The sequence below is a fragment of the Meles meles genome, chromosome 7, assembly GCF_922984935.1.
Source record: "Meles meles chromosome 7, mMelMel3.1 paternal haplotype, whole genome shotgun sequence".
Classification (NCBI taxonomy): domain Eukaryota; kingdom Metazoa; phylum Chordata; class Mammalia; order Carnivora; family Mustelidae; genus Meles; species Meles meles.
This window is the reverse complement of record NC_060072.1, coordinates 101,621,042-101,632,086: the sequence shown is the minus strand read 5'-3', so window position 1 is coordinate 101,632,086 and position 11,045 is coordinate 101,621,042.

Sequence of the window (11,045 nt, the reverse complement as noted above, 5' to 3'; positions counted from 1 at the left end):
TATGGCATTGGAGATTAGGGCTTTGACGTATGAATGGTGTTGGGTGGGGGGCGGAAGGACACAAATATTCATAACAACAGGTTGAATTACAAATATGATGCAAATGAAGAAACAATTCATAAATTCTTACTCTGAGAACATTTCCCTGTATTACGTGGCTTCTGTTTGGTAACCAACCACCCATATACTGGGTAGTATACAACAATACTTTCATTTATTTCTTACATGTGTATGGCCACTAGGATTTGGCAAATCTAGTTTAGACTCAACTGACCTAGGCTCTAAGCTGCAAGTTGGACCCAGTTATGCTCTATATTTCTGTCATTATAAGGACCAATGGCTACCTGAGGCATGTTCTTCTATGGGAAAACCTGGAGTGCAAGAGAGAAAGCCTAGCTATGCAAGCACACAGTAAGCTCTTGGCCCTGTCATGTCCATGAATATCCCATTGGCCAGATGTTATATGGCTAAGCCCTAAATCAAATACTGGGAAAGTATACTCCTGTCTGGAGGAGAAGGGAAGGGATGACTACTTGTTGGACAATGTTTTAAATCTACTTGACTACAGTCTGCCCTTTTAGTTACAAATATTCATTCATCAATCATATGTAAAATGTATTCAGTCATTTCAAAACATCCCAAAAGTCCCATTCAAGCATGACATTAGAATTGAAGTCTAGGATCACATGATTTATATAAGGTTTAGAGTATCTTCTTGAGATTCAAAACCCTAAACACTTAAAGGGTAAGATATCAGCTCTCATACATTTAATATAGGATGGTGGAACAAAGGTAAGATAACTATGGTAAACATTTATATTTGACAAGGAGAAGAATGAGATACATATGGGAGTCACTGGTCTACAGCAATTCTGAAATCTTGCTATGCAAATATTTTCTTTCTTTTTAAATATTTTATTTATTAGAAACAGAGAAAGAGGGAGAACAAGCAGAGGGAGAGGGAGAAGCAGGCTCCCTGGAGATCAGGGAACTTGATGCGGGGCTTTATCCCAGGTCCCTGAGACCATGACCTGAGTCAGAGTCAGACACTTAACCAACTGAGCCACCCATAGGCCCCTAGCCAAGTATTTCTAAGTCCCTCCATCCTGAGAGTATGGAATGTTCCTTGAAGAAGTCTTACTTCTGTTTCTTGAAAACATTTCCCATATATGCTCCTTCATGGCTCTTTGCTCTTCTTCCTGGTGGGGAGGGAGCATATTTCCTTTTTCATTATCCTCCTTAGCCACTTCTGAAGAGTGGCTTCTTGGTGGCTAAGACATTTGTGGTCTCCCCCCCCCCCAACACACACACCGCCACCACCCCATAGAACATTGGGGCCCAAGTTTCTTTTTATATCTGAAGAGTTTCAATGTCTTTTAGTCCAAGACTATGGTACTTTCACTGGTTATGGATTTTCTATATATTTGGTTCCAGCCATCGCTACATATCAAAAGGTGCACCTACAATTCTCTTTGAGATCATCTCACTTTATAGCCTTAACTAAAGATACCTTCATCAACATTCTGTTAGACCATATATATTTTTTTAGACCATATTCTTAGTTTTAGACCATATTCTTAGTCTCTTAGTTTCCTTTCTTCCAGGTGAAAATATCTAGTAGATAATACGTGTAGTAGACACTCTACTTAAGCTCATACCTAGGGCTGCTGATGGCTACCTTATGACTTGTTTATAATAAAGGGCACAAATTGAGGTTTATTTATAAATGGTTCAGCTCAGTACATGGGTATAAGCCAAAAAAATAATGTTGTCTGCACTATAGATCCATTCATGGGTGGGTGGACTTGAAAGCAAGTAGTGAGGGTAAATTCTCCCAATGAGTTTTGAATGGTACACCTGGTCACCTACTTTGCCTGGAAAGACAAGTTTGATCAGGGGCCTGAAAGGAAAAATATTGTTAGGTTGAGCACCAGGAAGTCTAAGGAAAAGTTATGGGGCTGAACCTAGATTTTAGTGTTACATGTGAACACCAATCATAAAGCATACACCGCTAGAGATATTGAACAAACAGACTGAATGATTCCAACAGTTGACATTAAATAGCTTCTACCCCCATGCTAGAACAATGAGCACATTGGTAGCCACAGTGGTAGGGACAGTGGTTTTAATAAAAGGACCCCAAAGAATTGGCTCCCTTTTACCAAGACTAATCTAATTGTTACTGCTGCTTAGACCAATACTGAGCCTGTGATATGGAATCAACCCCAGAAGAGAAACTAATGGTGGTAAGTTAAGTACATTGGACCTTATTCTGGAAACGGCAGTGATTCATCTTGATTGGAATTGACATTACAGGTATGGATTTTCCTTTCCTGCCAACAGTCCTCAACTGTTTCCACCATCAGAGAGCTTACAGTGGGTTCGATTTCATGACACAGGATCTTTCATTATAGATGAAATGAAGGACTACCACACCTAGGACATGCTCACTTCCAGGGGGTAGCCAGTATGTAAGGACTAGTTGATGTGGGGTTATAAAGGCCCAACACCTTTGCCTCAGTTTGGAACAACTCTGAGGAGCCATCTAATTTCAGTGGGTTGAAGTCTTTTTGTAAATGCATTATAGCTTAATTTCTTTCTCTGCGGGGTCTTGCTTACTTCCTTTTCTTCCACAGGTGTTCACTCTGAGAACATTTCTTTGCAGGCTGATCTCCCTGTCAAGATTTGCTTTCCTGACAGTCTGACCTGCAATACAACCTTTATCTTTCCTGAGGTTTTATTTAACAAAGGATGTTGAAGTTACTCCCTTGATTTGGCCTTTACGCAAAGGCCATGTGTTACTGGCAGCAACCTCGATTTGATTTTTCTCTGAAGTTGGGATTTTAAAGGTTTTTTTTTAATTTAAAGATTTTATTTATTTATTTGACAAACAGAGATCACAAGTAGGTAGAGGCAGGCAGAGAGAGAGGGGGAAGCAGGCTCGCTGCCAAGCAGAGAGCCTGATGCAGGGCCCGATCTCAGGACCCCAGGATCATGACCTGAGCCAAAGGCAGAGGCTTTAAGCCACTGAGCCACCCAGGCGCCCCCGAAGTTGGGATTTTGAGATTTAAGTTTTTCTCTGGAGTTGGGATTTTGGAGTTTCACTTTTAACCCTAAAAATTTCAGAATTTCTGGATTCTTATATTCCTTCTCAATTCTGTAATCCAGGCAGTTCTTTTTGAATTCACTTCTTCTTCTATTTTTTTAAAGATTTTATTTATTGGAGAGAGAGAGTGAGTGAGAAAGAAAGCACTAGCAGGGGGAGAAGGAGAGGGAGAAGCAGGGAGCCCCACATTAGGCAGGAAGCCTAATTAGGCTAATTCCTGCCTAATGTGGGGCTCCATCCCAGGACCCCAGAATCATGACCAGATGCCAAGACAGACTTAACTGACTGAGTCACACAGGCACCCCTTGAGTTCATTTCTTATGAGTTCTTTTTTCTTTTCTTTTTTTTTTTAGATTATTTATTTATTTATTTGACAGACAGAGATCACAAGCAGGCAGAGAGGCAGACAGAGAGAGAGGAGGAAGCAGGCTCCCCACCAAGCAGAGAGCCCGATGCGGGGCTCAATCCCAGGACCCTGAGATCATGACCTGAGCTGAAGGCAGAGGGTTTAACCCACTGAGTCACCCAGGTGCCCCGAGTTCTTTTTTCTTTTAAGTTTTTATTTAAATTCCAGTTAGTTAACATACAGTGTAATATTAGTTTCGGGTGTAGAATTTAATGATTCAGCACTTGCATTCAACACCTGGTGCTCATCACAACTTATGCCTTTTCAAATGCAATGCAGCTAACAGTAGCTAGCTGCTGCTGCTGCTGCTGCTGCTTCTGCTTCTGCTTCTGCTTCTTCTTCTTCGTCTTCTTCTTTTTTAACCATTCCGCTTTGAAATGGCTTCATCCAATTTCACACGTTTACTAACTGCATATTCTGCCTTCTGTGTTATCACAGGTAACAATTTTCCCAAATGTTTTGTCACTACATGACACTGTTGCCTCTTTCCTGCTCTCTTGCGTCATTCTACTGTTCATTTCCATGGCCAATGCCACATAAATTAATTTTTTTGTTGTGGTAGCACTCCACTCTGAATACCAAATTCTCTATCAGTCAAATTTTTCTGCCTTACCAAACACTCCAAATCCAGTGGCATACAATAATATACATGTATTTCTTACTCATGCATTTGTGGGTTGGCTGAGGTTAAATTGATCTTTGTAGGACTCAGCTGGTCTGCAACCTGCTGGAGGCAGGCTGGACCGAAGGCTGCTCTGCGTCCTCATCCTCTTCAAGCCAGAAGCTACTGGAGTCAGGATCTCCTGAAAAAAGCAGGTGATCAAGAGATAAGCCAACTAACTATGCAGGCTTAAACTCTGTGGCAGAGAAGCATTTTCCTCCTGTGAGGGGAAGGGAAGGGAGTGATCATTTGCTTTAAAAAAAAAAAAAAAAATCCTGGGGCACCTGGGTGGCTCAGTGGGTTAAAGCCTCTGCCTTCAGCTCAGGTCATGATCCCAGGATCCTGGGATCGAGCCCCACATCGGGCTCTCTGCTCAGCGGGGAGACTGCTTCTTCCTCTGTCTATCTCTCTCTCTGCCTGCCTCTCTTTCTACTTGTGATCTCTGTCAAATAAATAAATAAAATCTTTTTAAAAAAAATCCTTTAATCTACTATATTATCAGAATGCAGGTTAAAGTATGGAAACTAAGAAAGAACAAGACACATGAAGAATGGACAAAACCTAACATATGCCCAATAGGAGTTCAGAATGAAAAATAAGCAATATTCGAAGACATAATACTACACTTCCCATGCACCCCACCCCCCCGCAAAATTCAGAAATCTTCAGATCAAGATTCAGAAATTAAAATGAACCTCATGAAAACAAAACAAAAACCAAATGTCGTGGTGGTTTTAAAGGGCTGGAGACAGCAAGGAATGAGGATTTGCCATTTAAATTGTATCGTTTTAGTTTTGTAAGATGAAAAGAGTTCTGAAGATTAGATACATAACAATGTGAATGTATTTAATACTACTGAACTGTATACATGAAAAGGGTTAAGATAGTAAAATTCTTGTGTATGTTTTACCACAATTAAAATTTGTGAAAAAAGGTGATAAAGGGAAATAATTTTATTTTATTTATTTATTTAAAATATTTTATTTATTTATTTGAGACAGATTGAGAGAATGAGTGGGAGGAGGGGGAAAGGGAGAAGCAGACTCTCTATAGATCAGGAGCCCAACGTGGGACTAGATCCCAGGACCCTGGGATCATGACCTGAGCTCAAGGCAGATGCTTAACCAGCTGAGCCACCCAGGCATCCTAAAGGGAAATAATTTTAACAAATACAATAAATGGCAGAAGAGAACTAGCAGTCGACTTTAGACCTTCTTTTAAAAAAAAATTTTTTTTGTTATGTTCAGTTAGCCACCATAAGACTTGACATCTTCTCAAGACAAGTATGCTAAAGATTTTAAAAGTGACTATGAAAAAGAGAGAAAGAAAAAGAACAATTTCTAAAAGAGTAGAAGAGAGAAAAATAATACAATAAATTAAGCCAATGCAATATAAGCAGACAAGGAGAACAATGACTATAATAGCAAACATGGCGGCCAAGGAGGAAGCAGTAGAAAGCACAGCATGTGGAAAACATGGCATATCTACAACAGTAGAAATAAGGCCAAATGTAATCACATTGGAGTAGATTAATTTGACTTGTTTAAAAAATGGAGGTTCTGGGGTGCCTGGGTGGCTCAGTGGTTTAAGCCTCTGCCTTCAGCTTAGGTCATGATCTCGGGCTTCTGGGATCGAGCCCCGCATTGGGCTCTCTGCTCCACCGGGAGCCTATTTCCCCCTCTCTCTCTGCCTGCCTCTCTGCCTACTTGTGATCTCTCTCTCTGTCAAATAAATAAAATAAAAATCTTAAAAAAAAAAAAGAAAGAAACTGAGAAACTGATTGATCAGGTAAAAATCACTAAAGATACAGTAGATTAGGGCACCTGAGTGGCTCAGTGGGTTAAGCCTCTGCCTTCGGCTCAGGTCATGATCCCAGCGTCCTGGGATCAAGCCCCACATAGGGCTCTCTGCTCAGCAGGGGGCCTGCTTCCCTCTCTCTCTCTCTCTCTCTCTCTCTGCCAACCACTCTGTCAAATAAATAAAATCTCAAAGAAAGATACAGAAGATTAGGACAACATAAAAAATAAGCTTGCAGATTCTTCTGCCCAATAACTGGAGAATGTAGATTATTTCAAATGAGGATAAAACAATCATGAATATTGCACAGTATGAAATGATAATAAAAATTTCCAAAAAATACCGAACAATCCGTGTTGTAAAGATCTTCAAAATTAGAAATCTTTAAGAAAAAGATGGTCCTAAAGTACTCTGTGTTTGAAAATGAAACTAAAAATCGCTTCTTGGCCTTTTGGCTAAGATCTAGTGTAGTATCAAGTGAAAATGAAACTAAATAGCTTGTCACTAAAAGAAGTTGCAATTGGAAGTTGTGTAAGATTGATAAAGGAGTGACAATGAAAATAGTTTGGTGCTAAAACAGAAGCAAGGGTGACATTTAAGGTCTTTAACGTATATACAAGAAAAACTGAAAATTAGGGTGCTAAGATGTTGGAAAAAGTACAACAGAATAAGCCACAGAAATTAATAAAATAGAAAATAGAAACAGAAAAAGGATCCCCAAAAGCCAAAAGCTGGGCTTTGAAAAGGTAGGGATATTTGACAAAAGGAGTAGAATGTTGCTGGTGAGCAGTGACTGGTAAATACAAGGGGGAATGACTGAGAGGAGAGTGGCCTGAACTATTTCGTTCTCTGCATTTACACAGAGTAGTTCATTTTCACCAGCTCAAGTCCCTGGCATTTAACCACTTAATAAAGTAGACAATCAGTCCATAAATGGTAACCCTTACAAATGATCATGAGTATATATTGTTGCCTGGTTTAATTGACTGCATAATATTTTTAAAAAACTACTTCATCTACTTGATAAACTGAAATGGTTATGGGGCTTTGTTCCAGCCTAAAGGTCTGTGCTATGCATTTATAAATACGTAATTAGGCAGTACTTAAAGCTAAATTTGCTAATGCTACATTGTGGGTCCAGCATTGTAAGTACCAAAGCTTTTTCCTGCCATGTTTCCTATATCAATATTACTAAGAGGAGCAGTTCAACATTCAAACGTAGTCTCCATATAAAAATATCTGATGGAAAACTGATATCTTAATAATCTTTCTTACTATGTAAATCTTTCTTAACTAAAGGTGTTTTCATTTTCTTAATATTGAAAAATCTTAATAATTTAGTTTAAAATCTTAGGTTAGCCCATAGTTTTCAATTTTGTGTTAAACCAACCTTTCTTTCTTTCTTTCTTTCTTTCTTTCTTTCTTTCTTTCTTCCTAGATTTGGAGCAGAGAGGGGCAGAGGCAGAGGCAGAGGGAGAAGGAGAGCGAGAATTCCAAGCAGGCTCCATGGCCAGCAAGTAGCCCTAACAAGGCGTTCAATCCCACAGCCCATGACCTGAGCTGAAATCAATTGGATGCTCAACCAACTGAACCACCCAGATGGCCCAAGCAAATATTTCTTATCTACTTTTCTGGTCAGTGATTCATTTCAATGTCCTTTTACAAGAATCCAGCGTTTGGGTAGAAAGCTGGGAAGAATGTTTTTGATGAGAATTTTACAAGTTGGTTAGCTGTTAGTATTTACAGATTGTATTCTTATAAGGCACGTAAATTTATTTTTTTTTAAGATTTTATTTATTTCTTTGACAGACAAGAGATCACAAGCAGGCAGAGAGGCAGGCAGAGGGAGAGAGGGGGAAGCAGGCTCCCCACTGAGTGGAGAACCCGATGTGGGGCTCAATCCCAGGATCCTGGGATCATGACCTAAGCTGAAAGCAGAGGCTTTAACTTCTTGTTTAAGTTACAATCTCTGTAAACTTTACTCCAATCAGAGTACTGTATTTTCTCAGACTAGGAAGACTTTGCTTTGTAGATGTAGTCACAGACTCTGTGTATGAAATTAAATTTTTAAATTGGGATTATTTTGAAATATTTCTTGTGAAATGACTGCATGACTGTATAATCCCCAACACTTAACATTTTATCATATTTGCTTTATCTTTTTGTAATATAGTGACTAAAACATTAAGGATAAGTTGAAATCTTTGTCCCCCCAATTCAGTCCAATTCCTTTCCTTTTCCCCATAAATTTAATGTGTGCCCTTCTATTCAAATTTTACGGTTTTATATACATATAGTATCAGAAAAAATATAGTCTTATTTTATGTTTTAAACCGTACTGCAATGAATTCATCCTGCATAAATCATTTTGTAACTGTTTTTTTTAAAAACAGTATTTATAGGGGCGCCTGGGTGGCTCAGTGGGTTAAGCCGCTGCCTTCGGCTCAGGTCATGATCTCAGGGTCCTGGGATCGAGTCCCACATCGGGCTCTCTTCTCAGCAGAGAGCCTGCTTCCCTTCCTCTCTCTCTGCCTGCCTCTCTTGTGATTTCTCTCTGTCAAATAAATAAATAAAATCTTAAAAAAAAGATAAAAACAGTATTTATATACATATATATATTTTTTATTTTTTTTAAAGATTTTATTTATTGGGGCACCTGGGTGGCTCTGTTGGTTGAGCCTCTGCCTTCGGCTTGGGTCGTGATCTCAGGGTCCTGGGATCGAGTCCCACATCGGTCTCTCTGCTCTGCAGGGAGCCAGCTTCCCCCTCTCTCTCTCTGCCTGCCTCTCTGCCTACTTGTGATCTCTCTCTATCAAATAAATAAATAAACTCTTTAAAAAAAGATTTTATTTATTTATTTGACAGAGAGAGACAGCAAGAGAAGGAATACAAGCAGGGAGAGTGGGAGAGGGAGAAGCAGGCTTCCTACCTATCAGGGAGCCTGATGCGGGCCTCGATCCTAGGACCCTGGGATCATGACCTGAGCCAAGGCAGATGCTTAACGACTGAGACACCCAGGTGCCCAAGCATATATATTTATATATGTTCATATATACATAAAGCAAGTACATTGCTTTTACTTGCTGTAACATTTTGCCATTTAAATATACCACATTTTAGGGGTGCCTGGGTGGTTCAGTGGGTTAAAGCCTCTGCCTTTGGCTCAGGTCATGATCTCAGGGTCCTGGGATCAAGCCCTGCATGGGGCTCTTTGCTCAGCAGGGAGCCTGCTTCCCTTCCTCTCTCTCTGCCTGCCTCTCTGCCTACCTGTAATATCTGTCAAATAAATAAATAAAATCTTAAATTAAAAAAAATAAATATACAACATTTTAGGTATATTTGGTGGCTCAGTGGGTTAAGTCTCTGTCTTCGGCTTGGGTCATGATCTCAGGGTCCCAGGATGGAGCCCCGCGTCGGGCTCTCTGCTCAGCGGGGAGCCTGCTTCCCCCTCTCCCTCTGCCTGCCTCTCTGCCTACTTGTGATCTCTGTCTGTCAAATCAATCAATCAATCAATCTTTAAAAAAATAAATATACCACATTTTATTTATTTATTCTCCCAATGGACATTTAAATTGGGCTAATACTCTGCTTTTACAAACAAGTCTGAAATGAACATCCTTACATACAAACCCTTGTGATTCTGAGAGTTTCTCTAGAATATGTATCTAGAAATAGAAATGTTGACATATGCAGAACGTTTATGTTAACATCTATGTCCTCTATTGACTTTTTGCCAAAGTATTCTACCAAATAGTTTAAAATTCAGTGGGCACTGTAAAGAGTATGTCATAAAAATTGAAGTCTCTTTTTTCCTAACTTCTCTTATGCCCCTCCCTGGAAGCCACCACTTTCAATTTTTTAAAAAGTCGATTCTGGTATTACTTCCATTAAATATAATATACCCATACTGGCATTGCTCGATTATTAATTGTAGACATCTATGGTCTTCCTGATTTGGGACATAAAGACTTCAGCTCATTTATTGCTTTTCCTTCCTCCCTTCTACTCTTCTACACATTTAACATTACAATTTTTCATTATGAAAACTCTATCTTGTGTGTGAATCTTTTGACAAATACTAATCACTGCTGAGTCAGGTGTTAAAGTGTGCTTTTATTTACTTTCTTTTTTTCTTTTATTTACTTTCTTTTATTTACTTTCTTTTTTTCTAAAGTGTACTTTCTTTTTCTTTTTCTGAAGTTGATAATTGCTTGATTTTTCATTTTCATTCATTCATTTTCTTTGAAAATTTGGCTGACGTCTTCCCATGGTTCCAAAATCTCCTTGAAATATATATCAATATCATCTTCATCAGGTATAAACTTTAAGACAGTTTGTTTGTTCTATTTCCCCCCTTAGATAATTAACCCTGGACATATGTGTTGTCCTGCTAGTCCGAATAAGTTACTTTTTCTATCTGATGTTTACTGTTGTCTTGGAACTTCCTGTTGTCACCATTTTTGGAATTCTCATTGCTTTCCTTCGTCTTCTTTCTGGGTCTGGGCAGAGAAAAGAGAGAAGGGTCTCACTACTCAGTATGAACACTTTCACACCTTCCCCTATGCCTGATAACCTCCAAACAGGCACCTCACTGTATTTCCGGAGAACAAACACTTGATTTTCTACAGGATTGGGATAGAGCAGTTGCCTGGCTTCCTTGAGGATGAGGACATGGCAGTCAAATGACTAACTCTACCATCTTACAAACAGTCCCTGTTATCAGTCCCTTCTCTGCATCACCACCTCCAGTTCCTGAGCCCTCACCTGAGCCCTCCTAGTGTTCTGAGGGCTAAGACAACTGGCTTCTTTCTGCTTTTCCCAGTACAGGTAAAGATGTACTTTTTGTTTGTTTGTTTCTTGTTTTCCTTGCTGCTGGAGGTAATTTTCAAATAGGGAAGCAGTGGGAAACATCTTCCTTTCTTCTGCTATGGTATCTTGCTTCTTCAGGGGACCCAGAAGTTAGACTTCAACATTTCCGAGAACTACTGTGTCAGCAGTTGCTGGAACCAAATTAGGAAGTCGACTGACAGACACATCACCGAATTGTAATGAGATAACCTGGAAACAACAACAAC